At 36.1% G+C, this 17,500-nt stretch overlaps 1 long non-coding RNA gene across 1 annotated transcript; it reads right to left on the reverse strand.

The window, feature by feature from the left end:
- Nucleotides 1-603: 603 nt before the first annotated feature.
- Nucleotides 604-10,532, reverse strand: LOC128250137 (uncharacterized). Its single transcript, XR_008266263.2, has 2 exons — nt 9,711-10,532; nt 604-992 (listed from the first exon to the last, which is right to left on the reverse strand). It is a non-coding gene; the product is annotated as an uncharacterized LOC128250137 (long non-coding RNA).
- Nucleotides 10,533-17,500: the final 6,968 nt, after the last annotated feature.

Raw genomic sequence — 17,500 nt, forward strand, 5'->3', positions numbered from 1 at the left:
AATGATGATTGTAATAACAAAATAATAACAATAAAAATAAATGTTTCAAATTTTTGCACAACTGGTTCTTATTTCATTGATCCTGGAAAGAGGAAATGCTGCTAAGCATTTCGCTAGGCGTGCTAACGATTCTGCCAGCTCGCTGCTTTGAATAATAATGATAATAATAATAATAATAATAATAATAATAATAATAATAATAATAACAATAATGATAACGATAACGATAATAATAATAATAATAATAATAATAATAATAATAATAATAATAATAATAATAATAATAATAATAATAATGATAATAATAATAACAATAATGATGATAATAATAATGATAATAATAATAATGATAATAATAATAATAATAATAATAATAATAATAATAATAATAAAAATAATAATAGTAACAACAACAACAAACAGCAGCAGAAGGAGGAAGAAGAAGAAGAAGAAGAAGAAGAAGAAGAAGAAGAAGAAGAAGAAGAAGAAGAAGAAGAAGAAGAAGAAGAAGAAGAAGAAGAAGAAGAAGAAGAAGAAGAAGAAGAAGAAGAAGAAGAAGAAGAAGAAGAAGAAGAATGAATGAATGATAATTGCCACAGCGTATTTGTGGATGAAATTGTAATTAGATTTATTACATTAACACGTTTAACAAACATACGTATAACCCTTAATCTTATCGGCAGATACGTTACGCAATTAATTTAGTTAATCTATACCGTTGCATCCAGTTATCCGTGAATAGAGGAATTAGCATCTTCTATATTTTTCCAAACATTTGCTCCTCGAATGATTCACCACAACTGATTACCATGAGGATGCAGAAGTATTTTTCACGATGCTTCTGATCGTGGATGTGAACTCGTCTACAAATCGACATTCGGTTCATTCCAGTCGCTGCAATACGTACACTTCTATATCCATTAGGTTACGTTTTTTGTCGGTAATTTAGATAAATATTCAGCAATCGGATTTGCAGGATTTTTCAACTGAAGCTGTGGTGATAAAAATGGTGTTAAATATTTTTTGCGTGTGTATGGATAAGCGTGAGTGTGAATCAATTTCTTACGAATTAGAGACAGTAGGGTTATATCATTAAGCTATTGAAGCGAACCAGCACTAAACAGGTTGGCGTTAAGCGGGATAACACTGCAAGTATATACGGGAGTGAAGGAATGAGTGCGTGGGTTTCTTGTGTGTTAGTGTGTGTCTGTATGTGTGTGTATGAGTGTGTGTGCGTGTGTATTTGCAATCAAATAACATCTGGTCTTTACAAGCGAATGTTTTGAAATGCGATATCATTTGACGAGTTAAAGCGTATAAACCTTCTATAAATGGCATAAGAATGCAGTATAAGCAAAGCCGAAAAATAACTCACTAATATTAGAGACATATTTGAATGCTGAATACGAAGCATTCGATAAATTCGTTTTAGGAAAACGAGAAGTCTGCACTAAATGAGACTCTACGTTGACTCAGATCTTGGGAACATGTACAGGCATACAGAACTTCTATTCATTAATTGTTAGAAATAAATTCATTCTTGCTTTCTTTATTTTTCTGTTTCCTTGGATTCTTTATATTATCTTTAATATCTTTCTATTTAAGCTTGTCTATTTTTTTGTTTCATGACGTTCTTTTTTCCATTATCAAAATCTCTATTTCCTCATATTATTTTCTTCGTTTCTTTTTTTTTTTTACCAGTATATTCGTTTTAAGTACAAAAACATATATGCTGGTTCAGCAAAAAGTAAAACAGCTAGCATTGCAATCTCCGAATGATTATTCCTCCATATGCATCCATGTAAGAAAAACTACATCGATAACCTCAACGTCACTTGTAATCCGGGATTTCGTAATGCACTTGCCTAAACTGGAGCGCCATTTGTGATTTAAGTTCAGGTCGAATACTTGCTGACTGCCGTCTGCACGGAAACCTTGATTTCTTGAAAGTCAACATACATTCTATTAAAAATACTTGCTTCTCCAAGTTCTCCATGTTGGGCATGAAAGGCTCTACATGAATGCGATATGGTTTAAAAACTCAGGTCAGTGGTAAGGCGGGGTTCGTGGGGTCAGTTATAATCCCGCCTCCATCTGTTATGTCTTATTGAGTCCTATCATCATCCGTATTATATATTTTCTGGAATTTTAAAAATGACCCCAATCGCATTTCTTGTAAGATCATTCGATTTCATTGTGCTGTCCCTTCTATGTATGTCGTTATGGATAATAAAAAAATTGAGAAACGTTAGCCTGGAAGGCTGCGAGCTGGCAGAAACGTTAGCACGCCGGGCGAAATGCTTAGCGGTATTTCGTCTGTCTTGACGTCCTGAGTTCAAATTCCGCCGAGGTCTACTTTACCTTTCGTCCTTTCGGAGTCGATAAATTAAGTACAAGTTACGCACTGGGATCGATGTAATCGACTTAATCCCTTTGTCTGTCCTTGTTTGTTCCCTCTATGTTTAGCCCCTTGTGGGCAATAAAGAAATAAGAAACGTTAGCATGCCGGGCGAAATGCTTAGCGGTATTTTGTCTGCCGTTACGTTCTGATTTCAAATTCTGCCGAGGTCTACTTTACCTTTCATCCTTTCGGAGTCGATAAATTAAGTACCAGTTACGCACTGGGATCGATGTAATCGACTTAATCCCTTTGTCTGTCCTTGTTTGTCCCCTCTATTTCTAGCCTCTTGTGGGCAATAAAGAAATAAGAAACGTTAGCGGTATTTCGTCTGTCTTCACGCTCTGAGTTCAAATTCCGCCGAGGTCGACTTTGCCTTTCATCCTTTCGGGGGTCGATAAATTAAGTACCAGTTGCGTACTGGGGTCGATCTAATCGACTGGTCCCCTTCCCAAAATTTTCGGGTCTTGGGCCTCGAGTAGAAAAGAATATTTGCTTCTTCATTTACCTTGTATTGAGTACTCATTCCTCCCACCCGAGTGCATGTGTGTGTGTGTGTGCATATTTGTGTGTACACACGCGTGCACACACACGTACATAGAAAGGTAATAGCTATACATGTATATTATCATTATTATTCATGCATCAAGACAAATTATGGATACAGGACATGGTCATCCAATGCCTATTGTTGAGAGCCATGAAGCGAGGTGACTGCCAACCTTACACTGTTAGTTTTGTCATTGTTGTTGATATTCTTATAGTTTCATAATTTATCTTTTACTTGTTTCAGTCATTGACTGCGGTCATGCTGGGGCACCGTCTTGGGGAATGTTTTTAGTCGAGTTAAAATGTGTCCATTAAGAAGACGAAATTATTTTGGTTTCATTTTTGTGACGTTCGCATTTCTTCTAAAGTTTACGTTGTAATCATTATGAGAAACGAAAAAAATGTGCACCACAAACTCTGGTTACAGTATTCAGGATTTTTTAACTTCCAAGTCAACAATAATCGAGGATAGTTGCAATGAAAGACACTTTGATCGTGAACAACCTCCTTTTTCAAAATGAATGTCTTATAATATATTATTTAGTATACCTTTGTATATTTTTCAGATGATCTGAGGGAGACGTTACCATTATATTATTGAAGGTTGACTCACCATATAAGGGTTCCTCGGGGACCCCGATCAATTCCAGTTTGAGTAGATGTGAATCTCATTCATAACGTTGTTCAGCTAGGAAATAACAAATCTCAATAATAAGAACTAGGCCATATCAAAGAGTGATAAGAAGCAGATTTTTCCGTTATGGAAAACTACTCCGTTTACTTACAATGTAGCTTTTATCTATGAATTCTTATATAAACACAGGAGCTGATAAGATTGGGATAATGATTCAGCTATTGAAATATCAGGTTATTACATTGTGGAATATAATAATTATGCAGTAATTATATTAAGAATAGTGAAGATGGGGGAAGATGGGTGGATGTGTTCTGTGTAAACCTCTTTACTGTTACATCGTGACTTATTAAATATCACGTTGCAAACAAATTGTTATAGTCCTTATACATACATACATACATACATACATACATACATACATACATACATACATATATATTGCACAGTTCATGTGCTTACTCCGGTATATATATATATATATATATATATATATATATATATATATATATATATATATATATATATATATATATTTACATGTATATATAAAGGAGACCACTAGGTGGACTGTTAATGTGCTAGAAGAAGATCTACTAAGACCGAATTGTTCTCAAAGGAAATTTAGCGAAGTAACAAAAGCGTATACGGTCAAGACAAGCGAAAGTTACATAAATATGTACAGTTACCTATAAACTAGTTTCGAAATTGATATTTTCTTATCGAAAATATCTGTTTCTCATCAGTATAGGCCGCTAAATAAACATAATTCTCAGAATCGCATTCTAGTTGTTCCCCACGAATGGAGCACGTGTACACGGTTCTGTTGATTATATTTATGGTAAGATTCAAAAGTCTTCGTCCCTGCGCGCCAAATCCGGAAATATGCCAAACGTAATGCTCTGCACTCCTTTGGACTACATCAGCAAGGTCGAGAGAGGAATCCTAATGATTGGGCTACCCAGAATTTTCTTACATCTGGCCCAGGCCTGCGCAAAACTGGAGAGGAAACTGGAGAGGACATGAAATGTGAAAACCAGACTGGATTAGTTTATGTGCAACTCCATTGCCTCCCGAGACAAAAGGATGCCAACAAGATATGCATATATGTGCACACAATTATTTGTTATAGTGACTGAAATATTGGTATTGTACTGTTGTTGCAGTGGAGTTGGTGTTGATGTTATACACTAGACTATTTTCCTCCTTTCAAATCTACCTTTTTACAGGGACAGTTTTCTAGTTTTCATTTCTATCGCCCTCATTGTATTACATACCTGAGTGATCTGTAGGGTGTAGGCTATGTCTCGTTGTATTGTATTGGAGTTGGAGGATTCTGATATTGGCGATGTTTTTATTGTCATAAAGGCTCTGTGTTGCATTCGTTTGGGTTGCTGCTCCACTCAATGATATTGCTGTGATGACACGCTGTTATTGATGTTATTGTTGCTTCTGTGGTAATGGAGAGGGTTTTCCATTTTCTCTTTTGCTGTGGACATTTCTGTCTTCAGATGGTTTGCGTCACCGCATAAATGACACCTTATCTTTCTGCCCCAACTGTCACGAACACTTTTAAGGCATCTAACACATGGATCAGATCAGGGATAGCACCCATACCATCTTGATCTGTTGGGATCTATTGCCACATCCCTGCGCCCGACTAATTTCTCCTTTGCAGGATGGGAGTTGCAATATAATCCTCCTTTTTCTTCGTTATCAAGTAAAACGATATTAGCCAACAAATATATCTTTCTGTGGCACATTCACCATCGATATATTTTTACCACTCTTCAGCATAGTTTCTCGGCAAGTTCATCACTATTTAGGAATGTTACCGAATGTTTTCTGCTTCGTTCTTAATCGGAAATCTCGCTTGTACCGTGCCGAACCTTTTCCCTTGGGTGGCATATACTTTAGTACACTGAGAAGGCATGTGGCCAAGTGGTAATGATATTCGGCTCACGATTGTAAAGTCGTGAGTTCGATACCCAGTGACGTGTTGTGTCCTTGAACAGACACTTGATTTCACGCTGCTCTAGTCCAGTCAGCTGGAAAAAATGAGTTGTAACTGTTTTTCAAAGGACTAGCCTAGTCACATTCTGTCATGCTGAATCTTTCTCTGAGAACTGCGTAAAGAGTACACGTGCTTGTGGAGTGCTCAACTCCTTGCGCACTAATTTTACGAGTAGGCTGTTCAATTGACCGGACCCTCATCGTCGTAATCGTGGGAGGGCCAGTAGCCCCCAACAGATTCAAGGCACTTTTCAATTTAATTTGGTGTCGTTTACTCCACTTTTACCACCTTTATACAATACGTTTTGTTCTGTCTTTGTCCTTCCGACTCTGTTGTTGTGTGCTTAAAGTGACTGTTCTTGCATTTTTGGTCAGGAAATATTTGGTATTTTTCAAATCCTGCGACGTGAGATAAATTAATTCTTGCACTCGAACTGCGTCAGCGGATTTATTAACATTTGATTTGCTATCCGCAGTGTTAGCGTTATTAATGGTGTTAATGTTAATGTAAATGCTAGCAGTAGTAGCGATGTAGGAGGTGGTAGCAGTAGGAGTGAGGGCTGTGTGTGCAGTATTGGCAGATAAGTTGTTGCTACAGTTAACTGTTTTTATTTTCATCGTTCTCATCATCAATGTTGTTCTTGCGGTTGCTGCTATTTATTGCAGTGGGGTTAATGATGGTAATGCCATAGTGTCATCGTTGCCGCCCATTTTGTCGTTGTAATTGCTGTTATTGTTGTTGATGTTTCTGTCGGCATTGTTGATGGCGATGTTGCTTTGGCTTAAAATAGAAAAAGCAGAGTCGAAATTGCTGTTCCAAATGCTATTTACCACCCTACATACAGTATCCTGTTGAAAATTTAGGCGCCATGTTTTTATTGTATTTTTGATAGTTAATTTTCAGAAAGAAACTTGCCAAATTCTGTCACAAGAAAAGAAAACCGAATCTGTCCATTTCCTTAGTTACCTGATCACTTTAGCAATAAAACAGCAAAAGCACTAGGGGATAGTTTTTTAAAACACAGTTAAAACAACCAAGCTTACGAGTGATTTGAAGGGTCGTTATAAAAAGCAGCATAAAACAGTAACAACAACAACAGCAACTAATAATAATAATAATAATAATAATAACAATAATAATAATAATAATAATAATAATAATAACAACAACAATAACGCAAAACACTTTCAAGACAGTAGCCATAAGAGCATCACAGCAAACCACAGCACATACCCAAGGCACACAGAGCTGCGCTCAGTAGTGAAGTGAAAGCACGCTATAATAATAAAACTACTGAATAATATAATAATAATAATAATAATAATAATAATAATAATAATAATAATAATAATAATAATAATAATAATAAAATGCTTTCTAATTGATGTATCAATACCAGCAGATGACAACGTTTCTCTAAAAGAAATGGAAAAACTTTCAAAATACAAAGACCTGGAAATAGAGATAACTCGAATGTGGAATCTAAAAACAGAAACAATTCCTATCATAGTAGGTGCCTTAGGTATAATAAAAAAATATTCAGACAAATACATAACAAAAATATCAGGACATACAAATATATATAACATACAGAAAATTGCACTACTGGGTACTGCACACATTCTACGCAAAACACTTTCAATACAGTAAACATAAGAGCACCACAGCAAACCACAGCACATACCCTAGGCGCACGGAGCTGCGCTCGGTAGTGAAGTGAAAGCACGTTATAAAAATAAAAGTACTGAACAATACTAATAATAATATTTTAAAAAAAAGGATTGACGTAACTCTTCACGAAGGTAAATAGTCAAAACGAAGAGCGCGATTTTAGATGTTTTATTTTTTGAACAACATTTCGACAGAACGTCTGTCTTTCTCAAGTTCAAACCAAAAGGTGATTGAAAATTCAAAATTTCAGAAACCAAACGTAAACTATGAACGTGAGTAATCAGCGTCCATACGTTGATAGAATGACATCATCAGCTTTTGTCAGTTTTTTAATAAGCAGAAAGAAAGAAAGAAAAAGGAAGACGACAGAAAAAGAAAAGAAAAAGAGAGAAAGAAGAATATTCAATCAAACAGTTTTGTATAAATTTGATGATATTCTCCTGTCATCTTATTCATTCCTCCAGGGCGTGATGTCAATAACCCGCAAACATATTTCTCCTCATACATTCTGAGAAGTGAAAGTGGGGTACATTCAGGATATTTTTTGAGAATGTGCACTTTCAAATCTTCTTCAAAATTGCAGCCGCTTGAAACGAAATGTTCAGCAAGTTCTGTTGAACTACTGTTCTTGTGCCTGACGTCGAATCTGTGCCCATTAAACCTTTTGTTTAATTGTTCCGTTGTACAACCAACATAAATCAAGTTATGTTTCGTGTATTCTGCACCGTACACTAAATGGGAATCTTTGCAGGTTCCCCCTTCTGTATAAATCATAACATTTCTATTATGATTTTTGAGGGTATTCACTTCACTCATGTTGTTGCACAATGAACAGGGCTTACCTCTCTTGCGGCTGTTCTTTAAGGTACAGCGTGTAGATACTCCAATGTTCGTTTTCTTGGAGTCAGATATAGAGGTCAATAATTCTTTTATGTTCTTATTCCGTCGAAAGGCTACAATGGGCGGCTGAGGAAATGTTTGTTTGAAACTGGGATATTTTTTCACCACATGTTGGTAACTTTCATGCAACACTTTTGAAATGCCAGCGAAACGTCGGTGCCAGTTAATCACTAAAGGAATTCTGTAATCTGTTGTATTTTGTTTGCTAAGATTAAGCGTGTAGGTTTTACTATCTTTGTTAATCTTAGCTATTTCACTTGCTATTTCCTTTAAACGTGATTCACTGTAACCTCGTATAACGTAATGACATACAAAAGCATTTGCATGTTTCCAGTAATCCCCTATGTCAGTGCAAATCCGTTTTATCCTCAAAAATTGGGATTTCGGATTTGACCGAATAAGATGATGTGGATGATCGGAGCGGCGGTGGAGATATATGTGGGATGACGTTGGCTTGCAAAATAACTCTGTCATTATTCTGCCTCCAGAAAACTTGACTTTCGTGTCCAAAAATTCAACGCTAGTTTTTGAAAAACTAGACGTAAATTTTATATTGGACTTAAAGCCATAGTTTCTAGCAAAACAATCACAGAAATGCAAGAAGTCCATTAAACTATCCTGTGATCCTTCCCAGACAAAAAACACGTCGTCAATGAACCGTAACCAGAGTATTGGTTCATGACCATGAAGGGATTTGAATGTCTTCAGTAACTTTGTCTCAAAATTTGTCATAAAAACATTAGCGAAATTAACTGCCATGGGGGTACCCATGGCGCAACCCTTCGTCTGGTGGTAGAATCTTTGTCTAAACTTCATTGTGTTACTTTCTAACACAAACCTCAATAATCTACAGAGCAAATTTGTTGGAACACTTTTATTTGACCGCTTCTCAAGCGGCTGCAATTTTGAAGAAGATTTGAAAGTGCACATTCTCAAAAAATATCCTGAATGTACCCCACTTTCACTTCTCAGAATGTATGAGGAGAAATATGTTTGCGGGTTATTGACATCACGCCCTGGAGGAATGAATAAGATGACAGGAGAATATCATCAAATTTATACAAAACTGTTTGATTGAATATTCTTCTTTCTCTCTTTTTCTTTTCTTTTTCTGTCGTCTTCCTTTTTCTTTCTTTCTTTCTGCTTATTAAAAAACTGACAAAAGCTGATGATGTCATTCTATCAACGTATGGACGCTGATTACTCACGTTCATAGTTTACGTTTGGTTTCTGAAATTTTGAATTTTCAATCACCTTTTGGTTTGAACTTGAGAAAGACAGACGTTCTGTCGAAATGTTGTTCAAAAAATAAAACATCTAAAATCGCGCTCTTCGTTTTGACTGATCATAATAATAATAATAATGATAATAATAATAATAATAATAATAATAATAATAATAATAATAATAATAATAATAATAATAATAATAATAATAATAATAATAATAATAATAATAATAATAATAATTATTATTATTATTATTATTATTATTATTATTATTATTATTATTATTATTATGATAATAAAGGGGCTGATTCCTACCTTGCTCAGATACCAGGAAACCCCAAAATGGCAGAAATTCAAAAGATAGTGCTCATGGGAACTGCCCATATCCGAGGTAAAATATACTGTCTATGTAATCTCAAATTTTAAAACGAACTTATAATTTTCTTATGTTTTCTTAAACATTCTCTAGAGCAATACTATGTGCAAACCAAATATATGACACCCTAGGCATGATACCATCTTGAACTTCTAACTTGTTGTCTCTTGAGGTCTCTGGGTGAGACTTGGAGTTAACTTGTACAACTACAAAACAAAAGTCAATAGGGGATGCAATAAGTGTGGAGCTCCAGTATTGCTTGGAACCGCTCGAATATTCTGGATGGTGCTAGAAAAATAAGGGGTGTTACCTTAGTTCACTGGTAGTGAACAACTGACATCGTAGTCATCCCCAGCGTTAGAAGCTGTGCAAAGACAATGGATAATCTATTCTAATAATGAGCTTGTTTGTAAGTTTGTCCAAAGTCGAAATGGTAATAACAATGAGAGAGGGAGTGATATCAAAAAGCGCCTCTCGCTCTCTCTCTCTTTTAACTTTATTGATGAATGCTGCCTCTCTCTCTTTCTCTCACTCTCTCTCTCTCTCTCTCTCTCTCTACAGACGCGCACATACACACTCTCTTTCTGACACTCACTTTTTCACTCACTCTCACTTACTCTCTCCCTATTTCTCTCTCTCTTTTTCACTCACTCTCTCTCTATTTCTCTCCATCTCTTTTTCACTCACTCTCTCTCTATTTCTCTCCATCTCTTTTTCACTCACTCTCTCTCTCTCTTTCTCTCAATCTCTCTCTCTCTACAGACGCGCACATACACACTCTGTCTCTCACTCACTTTTTCATTCACTCTCTCTCTCACTCACTTTTTCATTCACTCTCTCTCTCACTCTCTCTCTCTCTGTTTCTCTTTCTCTTTTTCATTCTCTCTCTATTTCTCTCCATCTCTTTTTCACTTACTCTCTCTCTCTATTTCTCTCACTCTCTCAACAATAACATTTGCATTTTTATTCGATTAACGCTGATTTTTTCTGGTAAACATTAATAACAATATATAAGATAAGTAAATAAGATTTTTTCACCTCAAAATCATTTTTTCTGTATCTCTATGGATGTTTGGCTGTTCTGGAAGTTTTTTATGCTTAAAAAGTTACAAAGTTAATAGAATATAAGATAAGTAAATAAGTAATAACTTTTAAGTCATAGAATTAAAATATCGTCTATTGAAAGAAAGCTTGATAATATTGTCCGTTTAAAGAAAGCTAAATATTAAAAGGAAGGTAATTATAAATATTTACAAATACCTACTGATACAGCGATGTTTGTAAATATTTATGAATGAAGGATTTTGCCAAGGCGGTGAAGTTTGTCTTCAAGATCTTTTTTCCGTTTCAGGCGGTAAAGAGAGTGACAGAGACAGACAGACAGACAGGCCGAGATAGAGAACGCGTAGACGTTGCTGGAAACAAATAAGTTCTCTGTGTGTATGTTGTTAATGTAATCCTGCGTGATTTTGGACTTTGTATGGTTACGTATACAAACATAAACAAACTAACGTACACACACACACACTAATATACTCATTTGCTTTGAAGTTTGTGTTCCGTTGTATTAAATACACTCATCCACCTGTTATGGAGAATGAATCAGACAGAAGGCGACAGTTAGCCAGAGAGAGACAAAGATGAAGAACAGCCAGTCTCACTCAGGAAGAACTGAACGCAAGAAGATTAAACAATACATTAAAGTTATTAAATCAATCACAAGAAGTGAAACGAGCGCAAGACGCAAGACGCAAGAAGACAGGTTTGAAAACGTCAAAATGAAAAGGAGCACCTAATTGCACAAAGAAGAAATATCCAAAGAGAGAGAGAGAGAGAGAGAGAGAGAGAGAGAGAGAGAGAGACCAGCACGAAGCGCCACGACGAAAGAGAAGAGCAAGCAGCAGTATCTAAGAATATCTAAGAATGAAGCATCGCAAAGGCAACAGAATGAAACGGAAGAGGAAGCAGCACAAACGAGGGAAATCGAAAGAGAGAGAACATCGAGAAGAAGAATGAAAGAATTAATTAATACTGAAACAGACCATCCAAAACAAGGTGAACTCATTACTGGTAGGGTTTTCACAAGAAATGTGGTGTTGAAGCAATTACTGAGATAAAGGCTGTAATGTTTTTATTTTAATTTTAGCTTTCGTATCATTTTGCAGTTCGAGGAGAACAGGTTGTTCAAAAATAACCCGAAGCAATTCTTCCGAACGTTAGAAGGAGACAATAGGGAAAATGTTGCTCCTGATGCAAATCAAGCCAAGGAGTTCTGAAGCGGATTATGGGAAAACAATGTGGTGCATAAAAGGGAAACAATGTGGATAGGAACTATCAAGACAGAATTACAAGGAGGAAAGAAACCAAGGAATATTGTCAGAAGAAAGGGTGACCGGGTGACATGAAAAAACAAGTGGGTACAGTGCCTAACTGGAAAGATGGGATTGATGGCTTTTGGCTGAAGAGATGCCACGCGGTGCATGAAAGACTAGCAGTTCAATTGAATGGGTGTGTCCAGAAAGGCACAGTCCCTGCGTGAATGGTGACTGGGAGGACAACACTTATAATGAAAGATAGAAGAAAGGGGAATATTGTGGGAAACTACCGTCCCATAGCATGCCTAAACATAATCTGGAAGATACTAATTGGAATATGTGCGGCGAAGACATATATCTTCTTGGCACAAGAAGAAATACTACCAAGGGAACAAAAAAGATGTAGGAAGAGTTCTTAGGGTACCAAGGATCACCTGGTCATCGATAAAACAATAAAACAGTACTGAGGCATTGTAAAAAAATATCAAACAAACATGGTAGGACATCGGTAAGGATTTTTGAGATTACCGAATGCTCAGTACTTAATATGAGAAGAGGGAAGAAAGCAGCCTGCAGAGGATTGCGGTTACCATCAGAGGAGACCATGGGTGAACCCGACAGTAGTGGGTATATATACTTAGGGATTTTGGAGCTGGATGACATTCTACACAGAGAAAGGAAAGTCAAGGTCAGCGAGGTGTATCAAAAAAGGGTGAAAATAGTGTTGAAATCCAACCTGAATGCCAAAAATTTGATTACCGCAATGAATATCTGGGCAGTTACAGTGGTCAGATATAGTGCGTCCATCCTCAAATGGACGAAAGAGGAAATATCAACACTGGATAGAAGGACGAGAAAGTTGATGACGCTACATGGGGTGCTACACCCTAAAGCACACGTAAACAGACAGTATATGAAAAGAAACAATGGTGACAGAGGACTAATTAGTATAGACCATTGTATGAGGAGTGAAAGGAGAACACTTGCCGATTATTTGATAAATATTGATGAAGACCTGCTGCAATATGCAGCGAAAGATATGAGTGTAAATGCAGATGAAATGATGGGCAAGGAAGAGTTTAACCAAAGAGCTGAGGAGAAGAGAAAAGATCTTGAAATGAGAATGCATGGACAGTTTGAAAGGAATACACAGAACGTTAAGGATTATACAGCATCGTGGGCATGATTTGAGCGAGGTGATTTGAAGCGTACCACCGAAAATTTGATCATTGCTGCACATGACCAGGCTCTCGCTACCAAATCAGTGAAGTATAGCTTCTATATATCTTCTGACACCAGGAAATACAGACTCTGTGGAAACAGTGTGGAAAATGTGACCCACTTGGTAAGTGGATGTGAGAGCCTTGCTCAAAAAGAATATAGATGCCGCCACGATAAAATGTGCGTACATCTTCATTGGTTCCTATGCCGTAAATACCAGTATGAAGTAACAGAGAACTGGTATGAGCATGTACCAAGTAAAGTTATGCAGGAGGATAGAAAGGTAACGATACTCTGGGACTATGATTTTCAGAAGGATCGTGTAATTAAACACCGTCGGCCGGATATTGTCATATTGAATGAGAGAGACAAATGCTGTCATATCATTGATGTAGCCATATCAAATGACATGAATGCTGTGAGTAAAGAGGTTGAAAAAAATCCCCAAGTACTCCGAACTGAAAGTGGAAATGGCAAGACTGTATGGAATGCGAGAGAGTAATCTGAAAGTGATACCAGTGGTGATCAGAGCGATGGGGTCAATCCCATTGAAACTTCAAGAATGCTTAAGGCAAATGGAAATCCCATGCAAGACTGATGTCTTGCAAAAAGCAGCCTTATTGGGTACAGTGCACATCTTAAGGGAAATATTATCTGTTTGAGATCCTTGTGATTGGACAGATGATTAAAGACTCCAGTGCATTTTTACCTACACTGTGAATAATAATAATAATAATAATAATAATAATAATAATAATAATAATATTAATAAAAATAATTTAAAAAAAAATAATAATAGTAGTAGTAGTAGTAGTAGTAGTAGTAGTAGTAGTAGTAGTAGTAGTAGTAGTAGTAGTAGTAGTAGTAGTAATGGTTTCAAATTTTGGCACAAGGCCAAAAATTTGGTGGGTAGGGTTAAGTCGAATATATCGACGTCAGTGCTCTGCTGGTACTTATTTCTATCGACCTCGGAAAGATAAAAGGTATAATCGACCTCAGTAGAAAATGAATTGAGACCGTAAAGACAGATGAAATGGCGTACTGACGTTTCTGCCAGCTCGCCACCTTAATGTTGTTGATGATGCTGATGACGACAACAACAACAACAACAACAACAATAATGATAATACTGTTTAAGCAAACTTATATCTATGGCACTGCTTGCGTATAGAAACAATGTTTATTTAGCTATATTATGTTAGGAAAAAAGATATGCATCCTTGTTCTATTTGTTCAAAAACAAGTATTTTGGATTGCTTGATGGTCTGCCTTATCATCTGAGCGGGGAGAAATTTGGTCCTTAAACTCATTTAAGTATCTATATGTTTTTGGTAAACAACAGTTTGGCTTTTACTGTTTGTTTTGCAAGACAACCGCCTAAGAAGTAACAGGAAGCAGTAGCCGTCACAGTGGTAGTAACATTTCCCTGAAAAACTCAAGCAAACAGAAACCCACTTTATGCTGAAACATGAATATGAATTTTAAAATAATACAATCTGAAATTAAAATAAACACAGAGAGAGCTTGAAAATGCACACTAGAAACAATAAGTAAATAAATAAAAGTGTTGAAAATATTAATTCAAATAGAGAAAGCTGTCCACAAGCACATTATAAACATACAGAACAGAATCGACACCACCAGCATCACCACCATCACCACCATCACCAGCTATAACAACTTGATTTCATGCTTCGCAAGCATATTGGGTTACAAGTAGTTTGTCAATAAGAGTGAGCTCAAATAAAAGAAAATATGGACGATGCATTTCAAGAAAGACAGTGACTTCTTTGGTAGAATCGATACAGCATCGAATTAAATAGCATTAGATAGATCTTCCAGTTCTTTAAATCCGGAATTGAAATCCCGGGGAGACGGACTTTGTCTTTCATTTTTCCCGAGCTGATAAGATAAAGTAGTACCTGTCAATTAGTGGCGTTTCTTCCGGTTTTACGTTCTGAGTTCAAATACCATAGAAGTCAATATTACATTTCATCCTTTCGGGATCGATAAATAACTTAGCAATCAAGCATTGAGATCGATGTAATAGACTTAACCCTAACCCTAAAACTGATGATCATGTGCCAAAATGTAAAGCTATTATTTATTTTTATTATTATTATTATTATTATTATTATTATTATTATTATTATTATTATTATTATTATTTCCTCCGCCTTAGCGAAGGGGGAGGTATTGTTTTCAGTCGTGTTTGTTTGTTTATCTGTGGATAAAATATCTCAAGAACCGCCGGATGGTATCGGATGGAACTTTCAGAGATGCTTGGCCTCGAGAGTGGCACGAGCTGATTAGATTTTGGGATCGATCCGGTACCGAACAACAATTTGGATTTCTTTTTCCTGTTTTTTTACTTAATTTTTGAGAGCGATCGGATTCATTTTTAGTATTCTCGTTTGTGAGAGCAGTCGAGTTTATTTCAGTTATTCACATTTAAAAAATCATCTCTGGCTAATCGTTGAGAGGATGTTTTGCCTTGGTGGAGGTTTGCGCTCTCTGTGTACTCTTGTTGTTGTTATTATTATTATTATTATTATTATTATTATTATTATTATTATTATTATTATTATTATTATTATTATTATTGTTATTATTATTATTATTATTATTATTATCAAGGCGGCAAGCTGGCAGAATTGTTAGCGCGCCGTACGAAATGCTTAGTGGCATTTCGCCCGTCGCTACATTCTGAGTTCAAATTCCGCCGACTTTAACTTTCATTCTTTCAGGGTCAATAAAATAAGTACCAGTTGAAAACTAGGGTCGATGTAAATCGACTCATCTCTACCTCCAAATTTGCTGCTCTTGTGGCAAAATTTGAAACCATTATTATTATTATTATTATTATTATTATTATTATTATTATTATTATTATTATTATTATTATTATTATTATAATAATAAGGCGGCGAGCCGACAGAATCGTTAGCGCACTGGACGAAATGCTTAGCGATATTTCGCCCGTCGCTACGTTCTGAGTTCAAATTCCGCCGAGGTCGACTTTACCTTCCATCTTTTCGGTGTCGATAAAATAAGTACCAGTTGACAACCGGGGTAGATGTGATTGACTCATCCCTTCCCGCCAAATTTCTGCACTTGAAGCAAAATCTGAAACCATTATTATCTTTATTTCATATACGCACAATAGTTTAAACTGATAGAAAAGAAAAATTCCTAACATCGGGCTACAATAATCTTAGATGCTAAGAACCTTCTTAAGTATTCTGGCTGTCCCTAATAATACTGTTTTCTGGAGCTGCACTAAACTAAATTTTATGCCTATTTCCTCTATTCATCAGTTCAAATCTGTTTGGGATAGTTCCTAATGCACCTATAACTACTGGGATAAATTTTACCCGCACTTTCCATAGCCTCAGTATCTCAATGGCTAGGTCCTGGTACTTTGCTATTTTCTCTTTACCTCTCATATTGACTTTCTCACCATTTACGACTGCAAAGTCTATTACCTGGAACTTTCTATTCTCTTTGTTTACTTTTACTAAATCAGGCTTTCTAGCTTCTATTACTCTGTCAGTCTGAATGTTAAAATCCCTCAATCTATATTTCTTACTCTTCAGCACTTTACTAGGTTCATGTTCATACTACTTATCAGTATGATCAAATCCTAGCTTTCTGTATAACTCCCAGTGGATTACTCTTCTTAGGTTGTCATGTCTTTTCTTGTATTTTTTCTGTGACAGCATGCTACATTCGCTTACTCTATGAGTAACACTTTCCTATTTTGATGTACATAACCTACATTGGGAATCTACCTGGCCTTTTCCCCATTAGTCCTCAATGCTTGATCTCGTGTTGCGACTAACAAACTTTCTGTCTCTCTTTTCAGCTTTCCTTTCTGCAACCATTACCATGTCTCACTATTACTATTTCCTTAAACTATCTTTAGGAATCTGCCATGCAAAGCCTTCTCTTGCCAGTCAGATATTCCTACCTCTTATTTTTAGCTTTTAATTTCATTTGGCTTTTAGGTTTCCCCGTCTTCTACTGCTGCTCTACTACCTCTTCATAAGATTTATTCACTGTTACCTACATAGGAAGCTATATGTACTCTAGCTAACTCCACGCAGTCTTCTACTAATATTAACCTTCTAATATCTTCCTTTCAAGGTAAGTATAATCTTGCTAATCCTGCTCTTGGGTGACGTCCTCCATTC

Source organism: Octopus bimaculoides, chromosome 19 (assembly GCF_046866305.1).
Source record: "Octopus bimaculoides isolate indiv1 chromosome 19, ASM4686630v1, whole genome shotgun sequence".
Classification (NCBI taxonomy): Eukaryota; Metazoa; Mollusca; class Cephalopoda; order Octopoda; family Octopodidae; genus Octopus; species Octopus bimaculoides.